Source organism: Myotis myotis, unplaced genomic scaffold (assembly GCF_014108235.1).
Source record: "Myotis myotis isolate mMyoMyo1 unplaced genomic scaffold, mMyoMyo1.p scaffold_m19_p_8, whole genome shotgun sequence".
Lineage (NCBI taxonomy): Eukaryota > Metazoa > Chordata > Mammalia > Chiroptera > Vespertilionidae > Myotis > Myotis myotis.
Window position 1 is genome coordinate 63,559,730 of NW_023416390.1, and position 15,810 is coordinate 63,575,539.

The 15,810-nt window shown below is 39.7% G+C and overlaps 1 long non-coding RNA gene across 2 annotated transcripts; it reads left to right on the top strand.

Annotated features, from left to right (window-relative positions):
• The first annotated feature begins 8,430 nt into the window (after window positions 1–8,430).
• LOC118661103 lies at window positions 8,431–13,757 on the top strand. Of its 2 annotated transcripts, none has more exons than XR_004969138.1 (3): window positions 8,431–8,488; window positions 9,949–10,071; window positions 13,463–13,757. It is a non-coding gene; the product is annotated as an uncharacterized LOC118661103 (long non-coding RNA). The 2 variants fall into 2 exon arrangements; XR_004969139.1 differs by lacking the exon at window positions 13,463–13,757 and adding an exon at window positions 10,203–10,490.
• The last annotated feature ends 2,053 nt before the right edge of the window (window positions 13,758–15,810 follow it).

Genomic DNA, 15,810 nt, shown 5'->3' on the forward strand with positions numbered 1-15,810 from the left:
CAATGGAAATGAGCAAAATGGCCCAGAATAAAAGTGCATTACATCTTTATGAGTACTACATCCTTCTATTCTCCATAAATAGGAATGTTTTATAAAAGTTACCTTAAGAAGAGAGAACAAAAGCATGAGATATTCATCAAAACACTTTGCTCTGCCATGAGAACTGCTATATGCTGATATGTTGTCATACTCCTGTTAGGAAAGATAGGACATCTCATCTCAGGGCCCCATAAAAGAAATAAGAAGGGATGGATGTCATCATCATCAATCACTCAAGCATAAAATAGGGAGGTCAGTCATCTTGTCCTCAGAGAAATGACAAGGTAGCTGTATCATTTTTGTCTACACATTACTGCTTTATATATATATATATATATATATATATATATATATATATATACACACACATATATATATACATACATATACATACATATACATATATATATATATATATATATATATATATATATATGTGTGTGTGTGTGTGTGTGTGTGTGTGTGTGTGTGTATATATATATATATTTCTCAGAAAGAAGCTTCCTAACTGAAAAATGACTGAGAATCCAATGTGGTAAATATGTGAATTTTACCTAATGTTATCTAGAGCAGAAACTAAAAGAACTTGTAGAAAATCCTCCTGGGCCCATCTTGGAGTTTCCCTTCAATGCTTATGAATGGAGCAGATGAATGAAGGTAGGCCTAGGAAAGAGAAGGCCTTTCCCTGCCTGTTAGCCAAGAATGCTCCTTAAGCTCTTCCCAACACTGGCAAGGTGACATTATATCACTATCAGTTCACAAACAAGGAAATGGAGACTGAAAAACATCAAACACCTCTCATTATCACCCTGCAAGGAGGTAGTAAAATGGGCAACCCTGTCTATTGGCTCTCATACTTTTTAAATAGGCAAATGAGAATGGCAAGATAATCATGAAATATGTGAGACTAGAGAAAGTATATATATTGACTTGATGAAATAAAATAGAGGATTTGAAAACTGGAAGAAAGGTGACTTAAACATGTCACTCTATAAACCCCAGCCCTCTTGAAGGCAAAGAGGAGGCATCTATCTCTGAAACAGAGATGAGACCTTTTCTGGAATAGAGATGAATCTCCCATGGTTACTTCCCTACCTTAAAGCACATTAAGATGGTGATACCTCCTGAGAATAAGGGCATACAATGGTAAATTCTTATCAGAATTGCTGAAGTAAATATGAAGTTACTTCGTTTTCTGGATTTGGACTTGTTTGAGTTCCAAGAGCCAAGTTCTTTCTGATTGTGCAAACATGTGAAGCTTTGGTGAGCTATGAACCTCTTATCTTTGATGCTAACACATTTTTGCACATTTTAGAAACCTTTTTTTTTTTTTCATTTTAGAAATCTTATTTTCTTTAGGAAAATTTTTGGAGCCAGACAAAATAATTACTTTCATTTTTAAGTCAAGCATGCCTTATTCTTTAAAAACAACAAGAATGTTATTAGTCGCATTGCAGATCCTCTGTACAGTCTAAAGTGCTTTTAAATTATTTGTGGATGTAATAAAACTTGGGGCACTTTCAAAAGACAAACATCTGACCTCTTCTGTATACTCAAAATAACATCCCAAGCCCATGAAGACAGCTGCTAGAAAGGAGATTCAACCATCAGAGAGTGACATTAGTGTAGCAGGAACACTGGCCTCCAAGGGGAGTAAGTGACTTCACTCATTTGGCTGTTGGAGTCCGGAAATGTTTATATACTTAATTTAAGAATTCCTCTCACAGCGGAACTTTGTTCAAATAAGATAGTGGCATAAAGTGTCAATTTCAATAGTAATTTCACACTTTCATTATGTATTACTGGAGTTCACCACTATGGTTTTATTCTTTCTGCTTGAGATATACCTTACAGTAAAGGACACAAATCTGGTATACAACCTGAAGAATTTTAACAGATATATGCATACTTCTGTGTAAGCCACACCAAGATTAAGATATAAAATATTTCAAGAACCTTACAATGCTTCCTAAGTCAGAACTTCCACCCCAAGAAGACCACTGATTCAACCTCTAATCACAGTAGATTGGTTTAGATTATTTTTGAATTTCATATAAATGGAATCATACAGTTGTACAGAGCATCCCCCACTCTTATCCACTAAGGATACATTCTAATACATTCATTGGATGCCTAAAACTGTGGAGAGCATTGAGCTCTATATATATGCTATGTTTTTGCCTCTACATACATAACTATGATAAAGTTTACAGCTCCTCTTGGGCATATGCAAATACCAGCAACACCACTTTGGGGCCATTATTAAGTAAAATAAAGGTATAAGGGTTATGTAAACACAAGCATTGCGATGCTTCTGCAGTGGGTCTGATAAGCAAAACGGCTAATGAGTGACTCAGGAGTGGAGAGGGAATGCAGCGTGGATATGCAGGACAAAGGGATGACTCACATTCTGGGTGGACTGGGGTGGGGTGGGTGGGAGAGGGCAGGAGATGGCATGAGATTCCATCACATTGCTCTGAACAGTGAGCAATTTAAAACTATAAATTGTTTATTTTTGTAATTTTCTATTTAACATTTTCAGATCGTGGTTAACCATGGGTAACTGAAAACGTGGGTACCTGAAAACACACAGAGAGAAACAGTGAATATGTGGGGGGGCTATGTACTCTTTTTGCATTTGACTTCCTTTACTTAACATCATTACTACGATATCCAGCCATGTTGTGTGTACCTGTATTCTGGTTTTTGTTCTTGTTGTTGCTTTTAATATTTCATTTTATGATTAGACCACAATTAATTGACCATTCTACTGCTGATGGATGCTTAGGTTATTTATAGTCTGCGGCTTATGGATAAAACTGGTATGAACACTCTTGTGCATTCCTCTGTATGGAACTAGGCACTCATTTCTATGTTGCCAGGAAAACATTTTTGGGTCGTGCTTATGTTTAATTTTAATAAGCACTGCCAATAGTTTTTCCAAGTATACCAATTTACATTCCCCTTTCTTAAATGACATAAAAGGAAGTCTATTTAGCAATTTAACTTCCTATATTCATCAGAATATCTTTGCATGAGATGTTCATTTGTTTTAAAGGGAAGTTTAGAGATATCAGGACAAAATTATTGCTTAGCATTCTCCTCTTTGCTTTCCTGGACTGCTTCTGATCCACTGGATTTGTCAAGTCTCCACCTGCTTGCCTGCTATTTCCCCAGCCACCCAAGGTGATTCCTTGATGGCCCTTCGCTGTTGATTTGTGCATCCTCTCCCGTCCCTGCACTTGTGGTGAATTGCTGGCAGGAGAGTGGGCCAAGCCCTTCTCTCTCACCTCCTGCATGTGTGGCTAAGGCTCTGAGCAGCACAGAGGGGGAGGGCATGATTTACTCTGTGTGTGTGAGTGGACATGAGAGTCAGGGTTCCACAAAGGCAGTGTGGTGTCAGCAGCATCTCATAAAACTCCGAGGGGGATAGTGACAAACTGATTTCTAGAGCCCATGGTAGCCAGTACCTGGGTCTTCATCTTGTCATCACTCCTCAGGATTTCATCATTAACTCGCCCAGATAATTACCCTTTGGTCAGACCAAGGTTCTAATTCTTAGTCACGAAAACAAAATATCATTGGCAGCTCTTCCCAGCTGTATGTTTTAGTGATTCCAGATGTGCAAATCAAAGAAATGCGGCAACAATGTGCTGTCCAAATAAAAAGGAAATGAAATGCGTAGACTGTTTTCTAAACATTTCAAAGGCCCTGGAAATCCAGCCAGCACCAAGAGCAATATTTGCATTTTAATCTTTGCTTAATTTGAACTATTAGGGCCTGTACCAAAGGTAAATGTCATTTGAAGTGGAATTTATTTATTATTCCCCATTATTATTTTTGTCTTTACTACATTTTTTTGTAAAGCATTTTGGAGAAAGCAGATATTTGATTTTTATTTTTTATTTTCAAAATAAATATTTTTCTTTCCTGAGAACATATATGAGGAATCCCATATTTGGGAGTTCTGTTTATAATCCACTATCTTATGTATGGCTTAACAGCCTTTTAATTGTTTTTAAAAATTAATGAACCTGAACAAAAATCAATTGGTACTAATTGGTATTAATTTGGTACTAATTTCATATATGTGTACTGGATATAACTCTTGAATAGCAAAATAAAGCTAAAGTAATTAGCAAAAGGCTATAATATGACACTTTTAAAATTTTTACCTCATTAAAAAATAATAATAATAGGTTATATTATGTAGTCACAATAGCCCATGTTAAGTCAAAACAATAGCCCCTGTTAGTTCATAATTTGACTCTCTGATCATTTGACTTAACTTGAACATGAGAATGAGAAATTACAAGGAAATAAGGGGCCCCTGTGAGGCTAAATAGACATATCAAAAGTCATAAAATTATGTGCTTTTGTAAATTAAAAAAGTCCATTTTATTGAAATATGAATGACATACATCACTATATACATTTAAGTATAGCATAATGGTTTGACCTACACATCTTGTGAAATGATGGCCGCAATAAGTTTGCTTAACATCTTCATGTGCTTTTTACAGATCACCTCAGGCACCCACTCAGGGCCTATTTATTCCCATATCCTAACCAATGATACAACTGAATTTCAAATTCATGCTAGAAGAGAAACAGGTTAGTGGGAGTTTGAAATAATGCCCTAGAAAAGCACTAAGTGCCCCAGCTGGTTGGGCTCAGTAGATAGAGAGCATCAGCCTGCAGACTGAAGGGTCCTGGGTTTAATTCCGGTCAAGGGCACATGCCCAGATTGCAGGCTCGATCCCCAGTAAGGGGCATGCAGGGGGCAGCTGATCAATGGTTCTCTCTCATCATTGATATTCCTATCTCTCTCTCCCTCTCCCTTCCTCTCAGAAATCAATAAAAATATATTTTTTAAAAAAAGAAGAAAAGCACAGTGTCAGTAAGAAATAATAGCTAATGGCAAGAAAGTAAAGGTTACAAAAAATATAAAAGCAATCATAATTACTTTGCTATGATTATTAAAGAGGCATGGCTACTGCACTCATTTTGTTGAGGGAAAACTGCTTCTCTGCTTCAAGTACATGTTCTGCCTTGCCTTTCTACTGGAGGAGTGGGTGCAGTGACCGGCTGCAGCAGGTGTAACCTGAAAGCCCCTTGCTTGAGTTGCATCATACAAATCCCTTTTAGTCCTCAGCCTTCTCTGGTATTGCAACATGAACACCCAAAGGAGCACACTCACCCATTCTTACACATAAGCAAACCTGGATCTAGCACCCTTGGAGGTCACCCTTGACCCGCAGGGCAGAGTCAGTGGATATATATCCCCTCTTCTGCCCTTAGGTGAACAACATTGAAGTTCACCTTTAGAAAGTCCTAAGCCAAGATGGAGCCCAGTTGCCCACTGTGTGAGCAGCAAGACAATAACTCATGGATGGTTTTCCCCAATTCCCAGTTCTATTCTTCGCAGTCCCACTGTGTGAGCAGCAAGACAATAACTCATGGATGGTTTTCCCCAATTCCCAGTTCTATTCTTCGCAGTCCCACTGTGTGAGCAGCAAGACAATAACTCATGGATGGTTTTCCCCAATTCCCAGTTCTATTCTTCCCAGTCCCGACCTCTGTTCCTTGGGATTTCTTACCAAAATTAATGATTTATAAGCCAGCCCTTTTCTCAGGCTCTGCTTTTCCAGAAAACCTACACTAAGATAATTGAAATCTAGAAATAATCCTAAAAAGCAGCCTCTTCACATGGGATTCAAGAATTGGGTCATTTGACTTCTAGCTGAAGTACTATTGGCCCTGTCACTTGGCCCACAAAGTTCAGCAGCTCTATTGAAGCCAGCTGTATCCATAATGATTAGATGTCATTCTCAAAGAATAGTCATGACAGGACGCTTAGCAGTCCAGAGCAAGGCTTAGACTTATGTGGCAAGAAACTACTCACTGTTGGCAAAGCAGCTCCTAGCCTAGTAGAGACTGGGCTCCTGGCCATAGGATGTTGAGTGGCTGTGTAACCTGAGCCCACATGACTCCTCCATCTGATCCCCTACGTAGTGCCCCAGTAATCTATTGTTTGATGGAAATGGCATGTACAATAGATGGGTCCCAGCAGATATGAAGGGCAACAAGTAACTTGATAAACAAGTTTTCTATGCCAGTCACCTTCCTTTATTAATTACTACACCTTTCATCACCTTACATCTCTGGCTTTACAAAGGTTCACAATACCCAACCAACAAATGAGCGAACCCCTTGACCTGCAACAGAGATAGGCCAGCTTTTTGTATTGTTATTAGCTAGAAATGTACTGCAGCCCTACTCAAGAAGGGCCCTGGAATGGCAGTGAAGGTAAATACTCTCATTTGATAGATCTATAAGCATGGAAATTCAGTCTAATTGGGGACTATGGATTTGGGTGGACAGCTATCAACTCATTCTCCCTACACTTTCCATTCAAAAGTTCCAGTGTTATGTAGCAGGCATTATTCTATTCAATTTTTATATTCAACTTTACAAATTAGGTATGATTTTTGATATACAAATTTTGTTTTTAAGTAACTAAGATAGATTAAGTTATTTGCTTAAGAACACAGCTCTTAAATGGATTCTATACCATGAACTCCACAGTCCATGCCCTTTATACTGTAGTATATTAACTATCAAGGATAATAGTATATATTACTATTTCCAATATGAGAATGCTAAGCCAAGAAATATTAAAATTCATTTAGCATACTGCTTAAGGACATTAGAAAATACATAATATACTTTAGAAAAGTTTAACTCACATACTGAAGGCGAAAAACTGGGTGTTTATAAGTGTGGGTCTTTAAATCTCAAGAAGAAACCCAACTGTAATGAATGATATACAACTTGTGAATTCAAGAGAATAGGGACCTAGCAGGAGAACTAAGAAAAGAGGAGAAACTAGAACACTGAATTAAATTTAGCTTTCAGCTTGATTAGTAGTAAGCAGAAATAAATTTGGAAATTATGTTCCAGGAGCCCCAGAATTGCATAATTGTCCTTCCAAGTATATCAGAGAGTCAGAGGTGATCTTAACAGGTAGAAATTTGGGCTCATTCATCTGTTTTAATAGCATTATCACTTTTCTAAACATTGAGGTTCTATCTAAAAACTTGAAAAAATTTACTTCTGTAAAAACAAACTTTGCAAGCCACAACTAAAAATCTTCACATATGTCATAGGGTTGTTTCAAAATATTGGTTTGGAGGTAACTTGCAAATTAATTCTTTGAAGCACCAACACTTTCTAGTCCAAAATAAGCCATAATTGTGTCACTTTGATGTTACATGTTAACATCAGAGTCAGCTGGGCTATCTTCCTCCTATATAATAAAGAGGTAATATGCAAATTAACCCTCACAAGATGGCTGCCTACGACCAGGCAGGCAGGGGGATTAGTGAGGGATGACCAAACAACTGAACGTCTGGCTGTGTGGAGTGACCAGGCTGGTGTGTGGGGGGGTGGGCGTGAGGGGCGACCAGGCCGGCAGAAGAGGTGCAGTTGGGGGTGACCAGACTGGAATGGAGGGAAGTTAGAGGCGATCAGGCCAGCACACAGCACACAGAGGCAGTGAGGGGAAATCAGGCTGGGGGGGAGGGGGCAGTTAGGGGCCACCAGGCAGGCAGACAGGTGAACAATTAGGAGCCAGTGGTCCAGGATTGTGTGAGGGATTTCCTACTGCCGGGATCGGGCCTAAACCAGCAGTCAGACATCCCTCGAGGGGTCCTGGATTGAAGAGGGTGCAGGCTGGGCTGAGGGGACGCCTCCCCCCCACCTCCCTGTGCATGATTTTTGTACACTGGGCTTCTAGTGTTATAATGATGATCTTATCTAGTGATATAAATGTACATTTTCTTGAAGCAACTTTGTATATATGTCCAGGCTTAGGCCTGGCTTTTTGTGGCGGTGGGAGTGAAAAGGTTTAGACAATAATATTTTTAAAGTCCCATCTACCCTTCTCCATCTGCAGTAGGAAGTACCTTGCAGGGTTATGTCCATGGCATTGCGCTATGCTAGAAAGATGGGGTTTGTTGGTCTCTAGGCCTAAAATATTCAGTAAATGCTTCAACAAGTGGAGAAACATCTTTGACATCGAGGTTGATTATTTGGAGGCAACGCAAACGACTATGTGTGAGCAGCAGAAATAGAGCTTGGTAGTAGGGAAGGCTGCCTGCAAAATGAAAACTTGTTTTTCTAAGCAACAGAGCAGAATAGCCAACCAATTTAGATGCCAGTTGTTTGAATGGCCTTGGAGTTGTTAGAAGACAGACTCTAAGGTCCTATTGAGTTGCATCAGGCTTCAGGCTTATTATTCTTTTTCCCAAGGTCACCCTTCTATATTGTTGGGGTCCAGCCCCAGCAGGTCCAGGGGTTCCCAAAGGTGTGGACGGAGTCGGTGAAGAAGGAATGACAAGGAAACAGCGTTCAGTTGATCAGCAGCCTAGCCACGTTCTCCAGCCAGGTTTGGTCTTTATTGTCCTGTTACATCTGTATTTATACCAGTTGATTTTAATCCTATCCATTCTATTCCAAAGGTTAGGGCATTTCTTATCTCCATTCCAAAGTCATTACTCTATTGTTCTGTTAAGCTATAAGGAAGTAACTGAAGGAGATTATCCTAAGTGATTGTTCATAGTTAAAGTGATTAATTACCTTCCTGTCACTTAGTTAAGGGGTTTTATTCCCTTCCTTAGTCCTGTTAATCCCTAACTCAAGGGAAAAATCCCCACCTGGGGAAACAACCTTTCTCAGAGAGGTGACCTTGGTTAAAACACATAGAGCTAAGAAGGGGAGCAAACATATTAAGAACAGTATGCCATATACCCCAGGTCCCTTGAAACATATGCTGTGCAGATGTTTCTTCCCTGAAGCTACTGTGTCAAGCAACAAGGATGAACCAGATTTTGGCACTATATTCCTTTCATTTTGTTGATGTCACAGCTTTTCTCGAAACCAGGTGAATTTCTATGGGAGAATTTGCTATCTAATAAGACCAATTCATCTTCCACTGATCTCTATAGCCAATTATGCTATTTTTAAAAAAAAGCTCTCTAAGTTAAAATTTTCAAGATCTACCATGAGAATTAAGGGATAAATCTTGTCACTAAATGAAATCTTTTATTTTTTAAAAATTTTCTACCTAAAACACAATATGAGCAGAAACAACAAAAATATCATCTCCTCCAATCCCCCTTCCAAGCTTCATAGTGTTATGTAGACTGGGATCAAGGACTTGGGATAGAAAACCCCATGACATGAGGAGGAATGAATGTGCACTACTAGTGTTTACTCCCATCATTCCTATGGGTTATAACCAAGACACTTGGAAACTTTCCAAACTTGCAAACACTGCTACTAAACTTAATTTTTCCTATGAAAAGTATATGAGATAGCAATTAGAGAACAAAACAGTGGTACCAAGATGGTGACACGTGACACATGACTTTCAAATATGTATCTCAACAAAAATGATAAATGATTGCATGCCATGACCCAGTGGTCATTAGCCAAGAGTAGACACTGTGATTTTTAAATCAAAGAATGCCAAAGATCTCCTGCACGTCCGAATCTCACTGTAATGTGCAAAACAAGGTGTGAGATTATTTCTAAAGTGGGCCAATTGGCTTAGGTTTATAAGGAAATTTACTTTGAATGAGCATCAGAGGAAATTTATCCTACTCTTTCCTCTATAACATGGTTCCCAGCATGTATCCCAGGAGTGGCATTTGAGTGGACTCTTGTGTATTTTTATGAAGTGGAGAGGAAGTAACAGACTAACTAGATTCACTTTTTAAAACTTTTCAGAGTGATACTTTTGACACAATGCCAAACATCCAGATGAAAATCGAAGAACAAAAACAACTCTCCAGATGTTTTCCCTAAGTAAATGTATAGGAATTACTGCTCTTGACCTTTCTTTAGGAGAATAACTCACACAGCAAATGAGGATAAGGACCAGATGAAATGCCGGGGTCAACAAAGGCCATGGTGACCTCTTAACAGGAAAACAGTAAAGGTGATATTGGATGACCAGGACAACCTAAGGTAATCAATCAACAAAACCTCACCTTGGTGGATATGGCAGATTAACTTTTTGGCCCAAATTTCTCACTCTTCTCCACATCCATGATTTTAGCCATCTAAGTCATAACACCTTGTAATTCTTTCTTCTACAGACGAAGGACACTTCCTGGGCCTTTGACTTTGGCCCAATGGAACATTAGCAGACATGGTTCATGCAGAGGCTTGCAATGTGCATATGTAGGTGGGGTTATCTACTTATAAATTTGCCATGATGATGAAAGAAAATACCCCAGATGACTCACTGGGCAAGTGAAGATGAGAGACTTGTGGAATAAAGCTGGCCCCAAGCTGCAGCTTAGAGCCAAGTCCAGCCTAGGTCAGCCAGTTCCCAGCCAACTCACAGATGTGTGAGACAGAATAAAGAATTGTGTTTCAAGCCACTAAGTTTTGGGTGGTTTATTACAGAGAATTATTGTGGAAATAGTTGACCTCTACCATAGAGCCAAAACAGATTGAAGAGGAGTTGATGTCTATAACAGTGTTTCATGTAGCTCTCAGCCTATTAATAGTGATGTGGTCAGCTAGGAATGCCTGGGATACTCACCTGGGCCCCCTCAAATATTTCCCCAACCAAAGTTCTGGCCGGACTGCCTTTGTGGTTCTCAGGATTATAAGACTCACCTCAGAAACAACCATCAGGGGTCTCTGAAAAACCAAGGCTAATTACTCACAAATCCAGGAAGGTGAAGGATACAGCATGCCCAAGGACTGCACAGTGAGGTCACAGGTAGAAAGAGAGGGAGCCCAGAGCTAAAGCTCTGTCTAAGGTTGGGGTGCTTAGAGTGTTGCAGGTTCACTCTTTGTTGGTGAATTAAAATCAAAAGAGCAGGGTGTGGGGAGGGATTCCTCTTCTTTGTTTGGGGTTTGGAGGTGCCCAGATGAGGCCCAGCTGTGAAGCAATGCAAGCTGCTGTGGGGCCTTGGGCCTTCTTTTGTATGTTCTGGGTCTCTCTGACCCAGCTGCAGTTTGTTAGGTAATTTTAGATTGCAAAAGGCCAGGTCATTCATATGCAAAAGCCTCTGCCACAGCTTGGGTGGGGCTGGGTCTCAGGGAATCAACAGGGCGGAGCAAACAGCTATGGCTGATCCTCAGTCTTGAGGCCCCAGGTCTCAGTGTCCCGTGGTAATCACTGCAAGCACCTCTGAGAGAAAGCCGCCCTCGAGTTTCACCCGCTGCCAGACAGTCCAGTTTCTCCCCGTATGAGTCTGGGTTCCCAGAGACTCGCCCAGAACTGGAGTTCAGAGCAGGAGCGTGTGTCTCCCTCCCAATTGAAAAAGACAACCGCGTCCTCAGTTGCCAGCCCCTTCTATGCGCCTCCGTACCTCTGCACTTTACCTCCGCACCTCCTCTGAGTCTCAGTGTGCTTTTCTCTTTCTTTCTAGTTGTAGAATTTCCACTCAGCCAGCCTTCCTGTGGTTCTGGATGATGTCCGTTTTGTCTTTTAGTTGTATTTTTGAAGTAGTTGTGCAAGGCAGCAATTTCAGGTGTTTACCTGTGCCGCCATCTTGGTTTCTCCTCTGTATGAAGTCTTCTTCATAAAATCAAAAAAAGATATTTTTTGGGGGGTGGTGGTGTAGAAAGCCAAGCCAGATATTTTTTCTCTAAAATAGTTGAATGCTCTTAACTCTATATTATAAACTTAATTTTTTTTGTGTGTGTGAGTATGAATATATGTTTTTGAGAATGTGTCTCCTGGGAGGTAAAAGAAAGTTCAGAAAGAAGGAAAAGGAACAATATATTGTTAAGAATATGTGCCCAAACTTGTCATGGATAAAATTATTTGTTCCTTTTGGGCCCTAAAACATGTGTAAAAATAAAATTAAAATTAAAAATAAAATGGTGACCATAGTATGCTAATTATATCTTAATTTAAAAACGAACTGTAGGACTTCTCTAAGGAGTTTTTTTGGCTAATATACATTATAAATTTCTAAAATGTAGAGACATAGTTTTGTTTTCCATCTTATTTAACACTGGGAACCTCTTCATGGGGTAGCTCTATGGGAACTGCTATAGGAAATGTTGCTCTAGAGAATCTACTCCAAATAAATACTAATGTAGGAATATCCAGCACTTGGAATATATGATTTGGCTTAAGTGATTTACCACTGTTCTTTCTAGGTCAGTACCATTTCTCCATTTCATTTTGGCTCTGTTGACAGTATGCTCCCTCATTCCATTATATGTTTAGCTTTTGTGGCCCTGTATTTAATTCATCCTGACATGAGAAATTTGACTTCAAAAATCTCTTTTAAAAATAAGGTAATATCCTAAAAGGAGACGACAAAGTAACTAAGCTGACTGTAATTTAATAGGACATGTGGAGTTTAAAATAAACACAGCGTTTTTAATCTAGCTAAGGCAGTAATGCACAAAGCATGACATTTTAAGCCTATTAAGTCATTCCAGCAAGATTAGTCTTCAGGTTAGGTGTATAACCCTGGAGACTATTGTCAAATGTCATGGGGACATTTGTGCCAAAGCATTTTATTGGTGCTGATACACACTGGTGTTTATACCACACTAGCCAGACAAGCCTTAAGAAATACCTTATATGTCTTAAGTCAAACTTATAAAGAAGCAATATATAAATATATAACAGCCATGATTAAGGAGTTAGCATGAAGACAATACATAGGAAACTCAGACTGCATTCTTGATATCTATGATAACTTTTCAGAATACAAAATAAAAATGTTGAATTGCAAACATGAAAGAAGAGAAGAGGAGGGAGAGGAGCAGGAGGGAGATAAAGAGAGGGGAGGTGGGGGTGGGTCATAGGGGGGGAGAGGAGGCAGTTGCACAACAGAAACTACAGGGTCTTTCTTCAGGACCTCTGCTTTCTCCTGACTCTACCAGGAACATTTGTTTTACTAATTATATGAAGAACTCAGATATTGGTGGACAAATGTCATTTCTAATTGTCTTGTGAATGACTGATTATTTGGTTTTCTATTCGCAAGTAGCCATAACTGATTTTTTTTTTTTGCATGTTTAAATTCCAAACATATTGTATGCCAGAAAAAAAGATTTTTTTTTTTGGGTAGTGGTGTGGAAAGCCAAGCCAGATATCATGTGAACCAGATGTACTTATTTGGATGGAATACAACAAAATCTGTGAAGATTAACAGTAAATCTTTTTCTGTGCTCACAAATGGGTGAAAAATGTTGGCATAAAATGTGCTACTACTAAATAAGGGATGTATGTATGTCTTCATGGATACGTATGAGTGAATGACCAAGGTAATCTTTGCTTTTTAGTAAAAAAGAAGCTTAAATAGAGTCAAGGGTATATTTCACAGCCCAAAGCCTGCCTTCTGTTGTCCTCATTATGCAAATTACTCTCTGATAGAAACCTGGCTGCTGCCGGTGGACCGGTCATTCTTAAGGGATGTTCCCTAAACAAGCCTATGTGACCACCCAGAAGCAGAGGCGTCTCCTCTTCTGACTTCCTGTCGCAATTCCTGCACATGCAGAAATGAATCTCACAAGTCCATGTTTCCACATATTTTGACTTATATTTGTGTTAATAATATTCAACTTTTTTACAGGGTGGGGCAACTGTAAATTCAAATGGAAAATAACACAATAATAAATATCAATACAAGGATAAACTCTGTTTCATGTACTCACAACTGTAAACCTACTTTAATCCACCCTAGAACTGTATGCCCTATAGACTATAATTTCTTTGAGATTAGAGTCCAGATTTTATATGCCTTTCTACATGTCTGCAGCACCAAAGAATAATACAAATGCTCATTAAACTAAAAACATGTCCTTCAATGCAGAAAACATTTTTCTTCCAGAGAATGTATAATAAAATATTGAGGAAGTATTAGATGACTTCATTATTTATTTACCAAATAGTCATATAACACCTACCGATATGTCAATATATTTAAAGGATATATTAACTCACAGAGTCTCTGTGAAAAGTACTATTACTATTTCACAGATGAAGAAACCAAAACACAGATAATCATTATTGCCAACAGATAATAAGTAGCAGATCCAGAATTCGGACCCAAGCAGGCTGGATCAAGAATTTGCTTGTTTCATCCACTATGCTCTGCTGCCTTGACTCTAGTTTCGTTTTACCTCATATCATTTAATTTACTTACCATATATACTCTTATCTACAGGATTGGTTGTGAGTTGTCTTGGACTAATTAGCTTGCTTCACATTCAATATGGAACACATTTACAAAAGCATTCCAAATACTATCTTGCCCACCTCTCTTGTCAACTTCCTGCTTGTTGCCTTGATGCCTCTCCACCATTACAGTGTAACTTCCAACAAGGCTACCCTGTTCCTTTTCAATTACTGTTCAGTCCCTGAGAACAAACATTCCCATTCTGGTTTCTTTTCCTCTGATTCATTCTGGCTACGTGTAGAGCGTTGATGCCTTTTGATGGAAAATAGAACACTAGGCACTTCTATCTTGGATTACTTCCAGGCCCCATAAAAACAAACCTGCCCCAGACTCTCCCTGGCGCTGCATTGCAGCTGAGATGGGAAGTCATCATCCTGTCCTCAATCTGCTCCCAGAAGCTACTCAGCAGCTCCAGCCAAGCTGTCCTGAAACAGGAGTTCACCCTGAGAATCTTCATCTACTACAAGCAGTCTTCTAAAGTCTCCTTTATGCTAATAAATAAAGGTCCATTGTCAAGATGTGTCCTGTGGAAGCAGAGAGACAGTATCCTATGAGAATGTTGCCATCGCATTCTCCTCGGCCTGTCCACCAGCCACAGGATGCCTTTCTACCTCTGAGAGCCAGACAGAGCCTCCATATAATCAAGTAGATTTGATGTGAGCCGCGGAAGAAAGGGGTCAGGGGATGGGAGAGCCTTTATGGAGGAAACCTTTTAGCATGTGTCCCTGTTGAGGGTGGAGGAGAGAAATGATCAAAGGGTTCACTTGTCCTCTAAGAGGACATACAAAGGACAAAGCTGGTCATGTTGAATATCCAAGGACCTCTCACAGCAGCGTGGAGAAACCGAACACGAGCAAATGCCTAACTTATGCAGGCCAGCCTACTTGTTTCACAGTGTTATGTATGCATTGAGGGCCAACCAGTCACTCAGGCCCTCATCCCAAAGTCTATGTGGAAGAACCTCAGTGCCGGGAGCCGGTCCATGCTTGCTGTTTCAAGGGACCTGGCATATATGGCATACTGTTCTTAATATGTTTGCTCACCTTCTTGGCACTATGTGTTTTAACCAAGGTCTCTGAGAAAGGTTGTTTCCCCAGGTAGGGATTTTCCCCTGAAGTTAGGGAGGGAACAAAACCTCTTAACTAAGTGCCAGATGGGTAATTAATCACTTTAACTACGAACAATCATGCTTAAGCTACATAATCTTTACCCCCTGGAATGGAGATAAGAAACGCCCTAACCTTTGTAATAGAGATTGGTAGGATTGAATCAACTGGTATAAATACAGATGTAGTAAGACAGCAAGAGACAGAACTTAGAATACGGAACCAAGAGAGACAGAACCTAGGCACAGAACCTACACAGAACGTTCTCCAGAGAAAGAAGAACTTCGCGGGAGAGAACATGGCAAAAGTTCCTGGACAGAAACTGGCCTCAGAACCTAGAGACAGAACCTAGTGAGAGAACATGGCAAAAGATCCTGGACTGAACCTGACTACAGAAATTGGCAAGAGAACCTGACTAGAACCTGGTGACTGAACCT